Source organism: Ambystoma mexicanum (genome assembly GCF_040938575.1).
Source record: "Ambystoma mexicanum isolate Mex_15411 chromosome 12 unlocalized genomic scaffold, UKY_AmexF1_1 Mex_chr12_unloc.1, whole genome shotgun sequence".
Lineage (NCBI taxonomy): Eukaryota > Metazoa > Chordata > Amphibia > Caudata > Ambystomatidae > Ambystoma > Ambystoma mexicanum.
Window position 1 is genome coordinate 6,714,083 of NW_027182322.1, and position 11,686 is coordinate 6,725,768.

The following is an 11,686-nucleotide window of genomic DNA, read 5'->3' on the forward strand; positions in this document are numbered from 1 at the left end:
ATGATCCCCGTATGAAGCCGAGAGAAGGAGGAGGCGTGAACGTGCATCCATGTATGCGGGCGAGACGGGAAGGAGCATTGGTCATGCATCCCTTCCTGAGGGTGAGACAGGGAGGAGATAAAATCCCCGTATGAAGCCGAGAGAACGAGGAGACATGAACGTGCATCCATGTATGCGGGCGAGAAGGGAAGGAGCATTGGTCATGCATCCCTGCATGAGGGTGAGACAGGGAGGAGATAAAATCCCTGTATGAAGCCAAGAGAACGAGGCGGCATGAACATGCATCCTTGTATGCAGGTGTGACATGGAGTCATCATGAACATGCATCCCTTTATAAGGACATAACATGGAGGACGCATGAACATGAATGCCTGAATTTTATGGTGGTGGCCTTCGGTGATTTGGCACGTGCAATTGGTGAAGAGCACTTCTCCTGCGCAAAAAAATAAATGTACTATTAGCACCCCGGAGGGAGCCTCTGCACTTCTTATAGGGAGAAAACTCTGCAATGGAAGGGGACAGGGTCAATAACAGCTGTAAACTCTCACAAGACCATCACTGGTCTCACACTTTCCTGCTCTCAGGCTGGCGGGCCATTATCGGCCCTGGCTGCCGCACCATTGCCAGGTTTGTGTAACTATATTATTTCTAATTGGCTCCACTTTGATGACTTTCATTTGGATTCTGACTTGATTATTGAGATCTTAAATATGTGACTGGGGATCAGGTGTCCACTTATTCTCATGGATAACATCACAACCAACCTTTAATTCAAACTTGAGTCATGACATCACAGATGGAGTACAGCTTATGATAGAGGTGGAACGTCACATTGTAGCAGCCCAAGTAGCTCGCCGTGATTGTATAGGGGTTAGTACTCTGTGTTGTGGCCGCAGCAACCTCGGTTGGAATCCGAGTCACGGCATTGCGGTGAGGCAATGTCACGGCAGTTGGGCAGATATTTTAGAATTTCCATTAATACATTGGCAATCTCTGTGGAGGACTGAAACAATTCGATATGTCCTGTTACTGTTATGAACCTTTTGTTTCTTTAATGCTCTTTGCACACTTTTTCATCGGGTGACTGTAATGTATTTCAACCAAATCTAATTAAGAGCGCATTATGTGGTGACATTTGCAGTACATGAAACATGATAACACTGCCATTTACGTCAATAACCACTAGCTTGATTAAGACATATGTATTGCAGCGACAGTATTTCCCAGTTACAAATGGGAATAAAAACAACATCCGCGAGGGATTGAACCAACAACATTTAACTGATGTTGCCAATGGAGCGCGTTACAGAGAGCGCGAGGTCCCGCCTTTACAGTCACACTCTGATGATAATACAGATGTTTAAATAAACAGGCATATCTGTGGACTTGTGGTCTTTCTACATTGGGACTCATAGTCTAGTCCTAGGCTATTGTAGGCACTGGCGTATCTTTTAGTGGAATGAGAGGCATTCTGTAGTTGCGTGAAAGGACCTTTCAAGTCAATCTGATCTGTATTGTCCTGTGAAAAAAAAGCGTTCTTAGAAACAGTGAGGAGTTTTTGGGGATAATGGGAAAATCATTTCCAACTAAATGACAGGAATTTCTTAGTCCAATCATGAGGTGTGCTAGGCTTTTTTATACTGTGGCGGAAAGAGAGAGAGTATAACAGTCATTATAAATAAAGGGCCAAGGAAGTGACAGTTTATGGAAGGAACAATTTGCACATAGTTTTAGAATGTGGTCAGGAGGAGGACAATCTGCTTACACATATGAAACATTAGAAGGTAGACATTATGGAAGCACATATATTTCTTTATTTTTATTGTATTTGGGGAGAGGGGGTTAATATAGCACGTCCAATGTGGAAAAGTGCTTTCCATAGCACATTGCAGGTGGGCGACATCTAGAGCTGTGCAGTAGCCACCCATGCCCCAGACGTCAAAGAGAACAAGAAGTTACACATGTTGGAAGTGAGGGTGAGACATTGAGGAGATATGATCCCCGTATGAAGCCGAGAGAAGGAGGAGGCGTGAACGTGCATCCATGTATGCAGGCGAGAAGGGAAGGAGCGTTGGTCATGCATCCCTGCATGAGGGTGAGACAGGGAGGAGATATGATCCCCGTATGAAGCCGAGAGAAGGAGGAGGCGTGAACGTGCATCCATGTATGCGGGCGAGACAGGAAGGAGCGTTGGTCATGCATCCCTGCATGAGGGTGAGACAGGGAGGAGATATGATCCCCGTATGAAGCCGAGAGAAGGAGGAGGCGTGAACGTGCATCCATGTATGCAGGCGAGAAGGGAAGGAGCATTGGTCATGCATCCCTGCATGAGGGTGAGACAGGGAGGAGATATGATCCCCGTATGAAGCCGAGAGAAGGAGGAGGCGTGAACGTGCATCCATGTATGCGGGCGAGACAGGAAGGAGCATTGGTCATGCATCCCTGCATGAGGGTGAGACAGGGAGGAGATATGATCCCCGTATGAAGCCGAGAGAAGGAGGAGGCGTGAACGTGCATCCATGTATGCGGGCGAGACGGGAAGGAGCATTGGTCATGCATCCCTTCCTGAGGGTGAGACAGGGAGGAGATAAAATCCCAGTATGAAGCCGAGAGAACGAGGAGACATGAACGTGCATCCATGTATGCGGGCGAGAAGGGAAGGAGCATTGGTCATGCATCCCTGCATGAGGGTGAGACAGGGAGGAGATAAAATCCCTCTATGAAGCCAAGAGAACGAGGTGGCATGAACATGCATCCTTGTATGCAGGTGTGACATGGAGTCATCATGAACATGCATCCCTTTATAAGGACATAACATGGAGGACGCATGAACATGAATGCCTGAATTTTATGGTGGTGGCCTTCGGGTGATTTGGCACGTGCAATTGGTGAAGAGCACTTCTCCTGCGCAAAAAAATAAATGTACTATTAGCACCCCGGAGGGAGCCTCTGCACTTCTTATAGGGAGAAAACTCTGCAATGGAAGGGGACAGGGTCAATAACAGCTGTAAACTCTCACAAGACCATCACTGCTCTCACACTTTCCTGCTCTCAGGCTGGCGGGCCATTATCGGCCCTGGCTGCCGCACCATTGCCAGGTTTGTGTAACTATATTATTTCTAATTGGCTCCACTTTGATGACTTTCATTTGGATTCTGACTTGATTATTGAGATCTTAAATAAGTGACTGGGGATCAGGTGTCCACTTATTCTCATGGATAACATCACAACCAACCTTTAATTCAAACATGAGTCATGACATCACAGATGGAGTACAGCTTATGATAGAGGTGGAACGTCACATTGTAGCAGCCCAAGTAGCTCGCTGTGATCGTATAGTGGTTAGTACTCTGCGTTGTGGCCGCAGCAACCTCGGTTCGAATCCGAGTCACGGCATTGCAGTGAGGCAATGTCACGGCAGTTGGGCAGATATTTTAGAATTTCCATTAATACATTGGCAATCTCTGTGGAGGACTGAAACAATTCGATATGTCCTGTTACTGTTATGAACCTTTTGTTTCTTTAATGCTCTTTGCACACTTTTTCATCGGGTGACTGTAATGTATTTCAACCAAATCTAATTAAGAGCGCATTATGTGGTGACATTTGCAGTACATGAAACATTATAACACTGCCATTTACGTCAATAACCACTAGCTTGAATAAGACATATGTATTGCAGCGACAGTATTTCCCAGTTACAAATGGGAATAAAAACAACATCCGCGAGGGATTGAACCAACGACATTTAACTGATGTTGCCAATGGAGCGCTTTACAGAGAGCGCGAGGTCCCGCCTTTACAGTCACACGCTGATGATAATACAGATGTTTAAATAAACAGGCATATCTGTGGACTTGTGGTCTTTCTACATTGGGACTCATAGTCTAGTCCTAGGCTAATGTAGGCACTGGCGTATCTTTTAGTGGAATGAGAGGCATTCTGTAGTCGCGTGAAAGGACCTTTCAAGTCAATCTGATCTGTATTGTCCTGTGAAAAAAAGCGTTCTTAGACACAGTGAGGAGTTTTTGGGGATAATGGGAAAATCATTTCCAACTAAATGACAGGAATTTCTTAGTCCAATCATGAGGTGTGCTAGGCTTTTTTATACTGTGGCGGAAAGAGAGAGAGTATAACAGTCATTATAAATAAAGGGCCAAGGAAGTGACAGTTTATGGAAGGAACAATTTGCACATAGTTTTAGAATGTGGTCAGGAGGAGGACAATGTGCTTACACATATGAAACATTAGAAGGTAGACATTATGGAAGCACATATATTTCTTTATTTTTATTGTATTTGGGGAGAGGGGGTTAATATAGCACGTCCAATGTGGAAAAGTGCTTTCCATAGCACCTTGCAGGTGGGAGACATCTAGAGCTGTGCAGTAGCCACCCATGCCCCAGACGTCAAAGAGAACAAGAAGTTACACATGTTGGAAGTGAGGGTGAGACATTGAGGAGATATGATCCCCGTATGAAGCCGAGAGAAGGAGGAGGCGTGAACGTGCATCCATGTATGCAGGCGAGAAGGGAAGGAGCATTGGTCATGCATCCCTGCATGAGGGTGAGACAGGGAGGAGATATGATCCCCGTATGAAGCCGAGAGAAGGAGGAGGCGTGAACGTGCATCCATGTATGCGGGCGAGACAGGAAGGAGCGTTGGTCATGCATCCCTGCATGAGGGTGAGACAGGGAGGAGATATGATCCCCGTATGAAGCCGAGAGAAGGAGGAGGCGTGAACGTGCATCCATGTATGCAGGCGAGAAGGGAAGGAGCATTGGTCATGCATCCCTGCATGAGGGTGAGACAAGAAGGAGATATGATCCCCGTATGAAGCCGAGAGAAGGAGGAGGCGTGAACGTGCATCCATGTATGCGGGCGAGACAGGAAGGAGCATTGGTCATGCATCCCTGCATGAGGGTGAGACAGGGAGGAGATATGATCCCCGTATGAAGCCGAGAGAAGGAGGAGGCGTGAACGTGCATCCATGTATGCGGGCGAGACGGGAAGGAGCATTGGTCATGCATCCCTTCCTGAGGGTGAGACAGGGAGGAGATAAAATCCCAGTATGAAGCCGAGAGAACGAGGAGACATGAACGTGCATCCATGTATGCGGGCGAGAAGGGAAGGAGCATTGGTCATGCATCCCTGCATGAGGGTGAGACAGGGAGGAGATAAAATCCCTGTATGAAGACAAGAGAACGAGGTGGCATGAACATGCATCCTTGTATGCAGGTGTGACATGGAGTCATCATGAACATGCATCCCTTTATAAGGACATAACATGGAGGACGCATGAACATGAATGCCTGAATTTTATGGTGGTGGCCTTCGGTGATTTGGCACGTGCAATTGGTGAAGAGCACTTCTCCTGCGCAAAAAAATAAATGTACTATTAGCACCCCGGAGGGAGCCTCTGCACTTCTTATAGGGAGAAAACTCTGCAATGGAAGGGGACAGGGTCAATAACAGCTGTAAACTCTCACAAGACCATCACTGCTTTCACACTTTTCTGCTCTCAGGCTGGCGGGCCATTATCGGCCCTGGCTGCCGCACCATTGCCAGGTTTGTGTAACTATATTATTTCTAATTGGCTCCACTTTGATGACTTTCATTTGGATTCTGACTTGATTATTGAGATCTTAAATAAGTGACTGGGGATCAGGTGTCCACTTATTCTCATGGATAACATCACAACCAACCTTTAATTCAAACATGAGTCATGACATCACAGATGGAGTACAGCTTATGATAGAGGTGGAACGTCACATTGTAGCAGCCCAAGTAGCTCGCTGTGATCGTATAGTGGTTAGTACTCTGCGTTGTGGCCGCAGCAACCTTGGTTCGAATCCGAGTCACGGCATTGCAGTGAGGCAATGTCACGGCAGTTGGGCAGATATTTTAGAATTTCCATTAATACATTGGCAATCTCTGTGGAGGACTGAAACAATTCGATATGTCCTGTTACTGTTATGAACCTTTTGTTTCTTTAATGCTCTTTGCACACTTTTTCATCGGGTGACTGTAATGTATTTCAACCAAATCTAATTAAGAGCGCATTATGTGGTGACATTTGCAGTACATGAAACATTATAACACTGCCATTTACGTCAATAACCACTAGCTTGAATAAGACATATGTATTGCAGCGACAGTATTTCCCAGTTACAAATGGGAATAAAAACAACATCCGCGAGGGATTGAACCAACGACATTTAACTGATGTTGCCAATGGAGCGCTTTACAGAGAGCGCGAGGTCCCGCCTTTACAGTCACACGCTGATGATAATACAGATGTTTAAATAAACAGGCATATCTGTGGACTTGTGGTCTTTCTACATTGGGACTCATAGTCTAGTCCTAGGCTAATGTAGGCACTGGCGTATCTTTTAGTGGAATGAGAGGCATTCTGTAGTCGCGTGAAAGGACCTTTCAAGTCAATCTGATCTGTATTGTCCTGTGAAAAAAAGCGTTCTTAGACACAGTGAGGAGTTTTTGGGGATAATGGGAAAATCATTTCCAACTAAATGACAGGAATTTCTTAGTCCAATCATGAGGTGTGCTAGGCTTTTTTATACTGTGGCGGAAAGAGAGAGAGTATAACAGTCATTATAAATAAAGGGCCAAGGAAGTGACAGTTTATGGAAGGAACAATTTGCACATAGTTTTAGAATGTGGTCAGGAGGAGGACAATGTGCTTACACATATGAAACATTAGAAGGTAGACATTATGGAAGCACATATATTTCTTTATTTTTATTGTATTTAGGGAGAGGGGGTTAATATAGCACGTCCAATGTGGAAAAGTGCTTTCCATAGCACCTTGCAGGTGGGCGACATCTAGAGCTGTGCAGTAGCCACCCATGCCCCAGACGTCAAAGAGAACAAGAAGTTACACATGTTGGAAGTGAGGGTGAGACATTGAGGAGATATGATCCCCGTATGAAGCCGAGAGAAGGAGGAGGCGTGAACGTGCATCCATGTATGCAGGCGAGAAGGGAAGGAGCATTGGTCATGCATCCCTGCATGAGGGTGGGACAGGGAGGAGATATGATCCCCGTATGAAGCCGAGAGAAGGAGGAGGCGTGAACGTGCATCCATGTATGCGGGCGAGACAGGAAGGAGCATTGGTCATGCATCCCTGCATGAGGGTGAGACAGGGAGGAGATATGATCCCCGTATGAAGCCGAGAGAAGGAGGAGGCGTGAACGTGCATCCATGTATGCAAGCGAGAAGGGAAGGAGCATTGGTCATGCATCCCTGCATGAGGGTGAGACAGGGAGGAGATATGATCCCCGTATGAAGCCGAGAGAAGGAGGAGGCGTGAACGTGCATCCATGTATGCGGGCGAGACAGGAAGGAGCATTGGTCATGCATCCCTGCATGAGGGTGAGACAGGGAGGAGATATGATCCCCGTATGAAGCCGAGAGAAGGAGGAGGCGTGAACGTGCATCCATGTATGCGGGCGAGACGGGAAGGAGCATTGGTCATGCATCCCTTCCTGAGGGTGAGACAGGGAGGAGATAAAATCCCCGTATGAAGCCGAGAGAACGAGGAGACATGAACGTGCATCCATGTATGCGGGCGAGAAGGGAAGGAGCATTGGTCATGCATCCCTGCATGAGGGTGAGACAGGGAGGAGATAAAATCCCTGTATGAAGCCAAGAGAACGAGGCGGCATGAACATGCATCCTTGTATGCAGGTGTGACATGGAGTCATCATGAACATGCATCCCTTTATAAGGACATAACATGGAGGACGCATGAACATGAATGCCTGAATTTTATTGTGGTGGCCTTCGGTGATTTGGCACGTGCAATTGGTGAAGAGCACTTCTCCTGCGCAAAAAAATAAATGTACTATTAGCACCCCGGAGGGAGCCTCTGCACTTCTTATAGGGAGAAAACTCTGCAATGGAAGGGGACAGGGTCAATAACAGCTGTAAACTCTCACAAGACCATCACTGCTCTCACACTTTCCTGCTCTCAGGCTGGCGGGCCATTATCGGCCCTGGCTGCCGCACCATTGCCAGGTTTGTGTAACTATATTATTTCTAATTGGCTCCACTTTGATGACTTTCATTTGGATTCTGACTTGATTATTGAGATCTTAAATATGTGACTGGGGATCAGGTGTCCACTTATTCTCATGGATAACATCACAACCAACCTTTAATTCAAACTTGAGTCATGACATCACAGATGGAGTACAGCTTATGATAGAGGTGGAACGTCACATTGTAGCAGCCCAAGTAGCTCGCCGTGATTGTATAGGGGTTAGTACTCTGTGTTGTGGCCGCAGCAACCTCGGTTGGAATCCGAGTCACGGCATTGCGGTGAGGCAATGTCACGGCAGTTGGGCAGATATTTTAGAATTTCCATTAATACATTGGCAATCTCTGTGGAGGACTGAAACAATTCGATATGTCCTGTTACTGTTATGAACCTTTTGTTTCTTTAATGCTCTTTGCACACTTTTTCATCGGGTGACTGTAATGTATTTCAACCAAATCTAATTAAGAGCGCATTATGTGGTGACATTTGCAGTACATGAAACATGATAACACTGCCATTTACGTCAATAACCACTAGCTTGATTAAGACATATGTATTGCAGCGACAGTATTTCCCAGTTACAAATGGGAATAAAAACAACATCCGCGAGGGATTGAACCAACAACATTTAACTGATGTTGCCAATGGAGCGCGTTACAGAGAGCGCGAGGTCCCGCCTTTACAGTCACACTCTGATGATAATACAGATGTTTAAATAAACAGGCATATCTGTGGACTTGTGGTCTTTCTACATTGGGACTCATAGTCTAGTCCTAGGCTATTGTAGGCACTGGCGTATCTTTTAGTGGAATGAGAGGCATTCTGTAGTTGCGTGAAAGGACCTTTCAAGTCAATCTGATCTGTATTGTCCTGTGAAAAAAAAGAGTTCTTAGAAACAGTGAGGAGTTTTTGGGGATAATGGGAAAATCATTTCCAACTAAATGACAGGAATTTCTTAGTCCAATCATGAGGTGTGCTAGGCTTTTTTATACTGTGGCGGAAAGAGAGAGAGTATAACAGTCATTATAAATAAAGGGCCAAGGAAGTGACAGTTTATGGAAGGAACAATTTGCACATAGTTTTAGAATGTGGTCAGGAGGAGGACAATCTGCTTACACATATGAAACATTAGAAGGTAGACATTATGGAAGCACATATATTTCTTTATTTTTATTGTATTTGGGGAGAGGGGGTTAATATAGCACGTCCAATGTGGAAAAGTGCTTTCCATAGCACATTGCAGGTGGGCGACATCTAGAGCTGTGCAGTAGCCACCCATGCCCCAGACGTCAAAGAGAACAAGAAGTTACACATGTTGGAAGTGAGGGTGAGACATTGAGGAGATATGATCCCCGTATGAAGCCGAGAGAAGGAGGAGGCGTGAACGTGCATCCATGTATGCAGGCGAGAAGGGAAGGAGCGTTGGTCATGCATCCCTGCATGAGGGTGAGACAGGGAGGAGATATGATCCCCGTATGAAGCCGAGAGAAGGAGGAGGCGTGAACGTGCATCCATGTATGCGGGCGAGACAGGAAGGAGCGTTGGTCATGCATCCCTGCATGAGGGTGAGACAGGGAGGAGATATGATCCCCGTATGAAGCCGAGAGAAGGAGGAGGCGTGAACGTGCATCCATGTATGCAGGCGAGAAGGGAAGGAGCATTGGTCATGCATCCCTGCATGAGGGTGAGACAGGGAGGAGATATGATCCCCGTATGAAGCCGAGAGAAGGAGGAGGCGTGAACGTGCATCCATGTATGCGGGCGAGACAGGAAGGAGCATTGGTCATGCATCCCTGCATGAGGGTGAGACAGGGAGGAGATATGATCCCCGTATGAAGCCGAGAGAAGGAGGAGGCGTGAACGTGCATCCATGTATGCGGGCGAGACGGGAAGGAGCATTGGTCATGCATCCCTTCCTGAGGGTGAGACAGGGAGGAGATAAAATCCCAGTATGAAGCCGAGAGAACGAGGAGACATGAACGTGCATCCATGTATGCGGGCGAGAAGGGAAGGAGCATTGGTCATGCATCCCTGCATGAGGGTGAGACAGGGAGGAGATAAAATCCCTCTATGAAGCCAAGAGAACGAGGTGGCATGAACATGCATCCTTGTATGCAGGTGTGACATGGAGTCATCATGAACATGCATCCCTTTATAAGGACATAACATGGAGGACGCATGAACATGAATGCCTGAATTTTATGGTGGTGGCCTTCGGGTGATTTGGCACGTGCAATTGGTGAAGAGCACTTCTCCTGCGCAAAAAAATAAATGTACTATTAGCACCCCGGAGGGAGCCTCTGCACTTCTTATAGGGAGAAAACTCTGCAATGGAAGGGGACAGGGTCAATAACAGCTGTAAACTCTCACAAGACCATCACTGCTCTCACACTTTCCTGCTCTCAGGCTGGCGGGCCATTATCGGCCCTTGCTGCCGCACCATTGCCAGGTTTGTGTAACTATATTATTTCTAATTGGCTCCACTTTGATGACTTTCATTTGGATTCTGACTTGATTATTGAGATCTTAAATAAGTGACTGGGGATCAGGTGTCCACTTATTCTCATGGATAACATCACAACCAACCTTTAATTCAAACATGAGTCATGACATCACAGATGGAGTACAGCTTATGATAGAGGTGGAACGTCACATTGTAGCAGCCCAAGTAGCTCGCCGTGATCGTATAGTGGTTAGTACTCTGCGTTGTGGCCGCAGCAACCTCGGTTCGCACGGCATTGCGGTGAGGCAATGTCACGGCAGTTGGGCAGATATTTTAGAATTTCCATTAATACATTGGCAATCTCTGTGGAGGACTGAAACAATTCGATATGTCCTGTTACTGTTATGAACCTTTTGTTTCTTTAATGCTCTTTGCACACTTTTTCATCGGGTGACTGTAATGTATTTCAACCAAATCTAATTAAGAGCGCATTATGTGGTGACATTTGCAGTACATGAAACATTATAACACTGCCATTTACGTCAATAACCACTAGCTTGATTAAGACATATGTATTGCAGCGACAGTATTTCCCAGTTACAAATGGGAATAAAAACAACATCCGCGAGGGATTGAACCAGCGACATTTAACTGATGTTGCCAATGGAGCGCGTTACAGAGAGCGCGAGGTCCCGCCTTTACAGTCACACGCTGATGATAATACAGATGTTTAAATAAACAGGCATATCTGTGGACTTGTGGTCTTTCTACATTGGGACTCATAGTCTAGTCCTAGGCTATTGTAGGCACTGGAGTATCTTTTAGTGGAATGAGAGGCATTCTGTAGTCGCGTGAAAGGACCTTTCAAGTCAATCTGATCTGTATTTTCCTGTGAAAAAAAGCGTTCTTAGACACTGTGAGGAGTTTTTGGGGATAATGGGAAAATCATTTCCAACTAAATGACAGGAATTTCTTAGTCCAATCATGAAGTGTGCTAGGCTTTTTTATACTGTGGCGGAAAGAGAGAGAGTATAACAGTCATTATAAATAAAGGGCCAAGGAAGTGACAGTTTATGGAAGGAACAATTTGCACATAGTTTTAGAATGTGGTCAGGAGGAGGACAATGTGCTTACACATATGAAACATTAGAAGGTAGACATTATGGAAGCACATATATTTCTTTA

At 46.0% G+C, this 11,686-nt stretch overlaps 2 non-coding genes across 2 annotated transcripts; both read left to right on the forward strand.

Moving 5' to 3' along the window:
- Window positions 1-3,324: 3,324 nt before the first annotated feature.
- On the forward strand, window positions 3,325-3,396 carry TRNAH-GUG (transfer RNA histidin (anticodon GUG)). The gene has a single exon. It is a non-coding gene; the product is annotated as a tRNA-His (tRNA).
- Window positions 3,397-5,793: 2,397 nt separating this feature from the next.
- TRNAH-GUG (transfer RNA histidin (anticodon GUG)) lies at window positions 5,794-5,865 on the forward strand. Its single transcript has one exon. It is a non-coding gene; the product is annotated as a tRNA-His (tRNA).
- The last annotated feature ends 5,821 nt before the right edge of the window (window positions 5,866-11,686 follow it).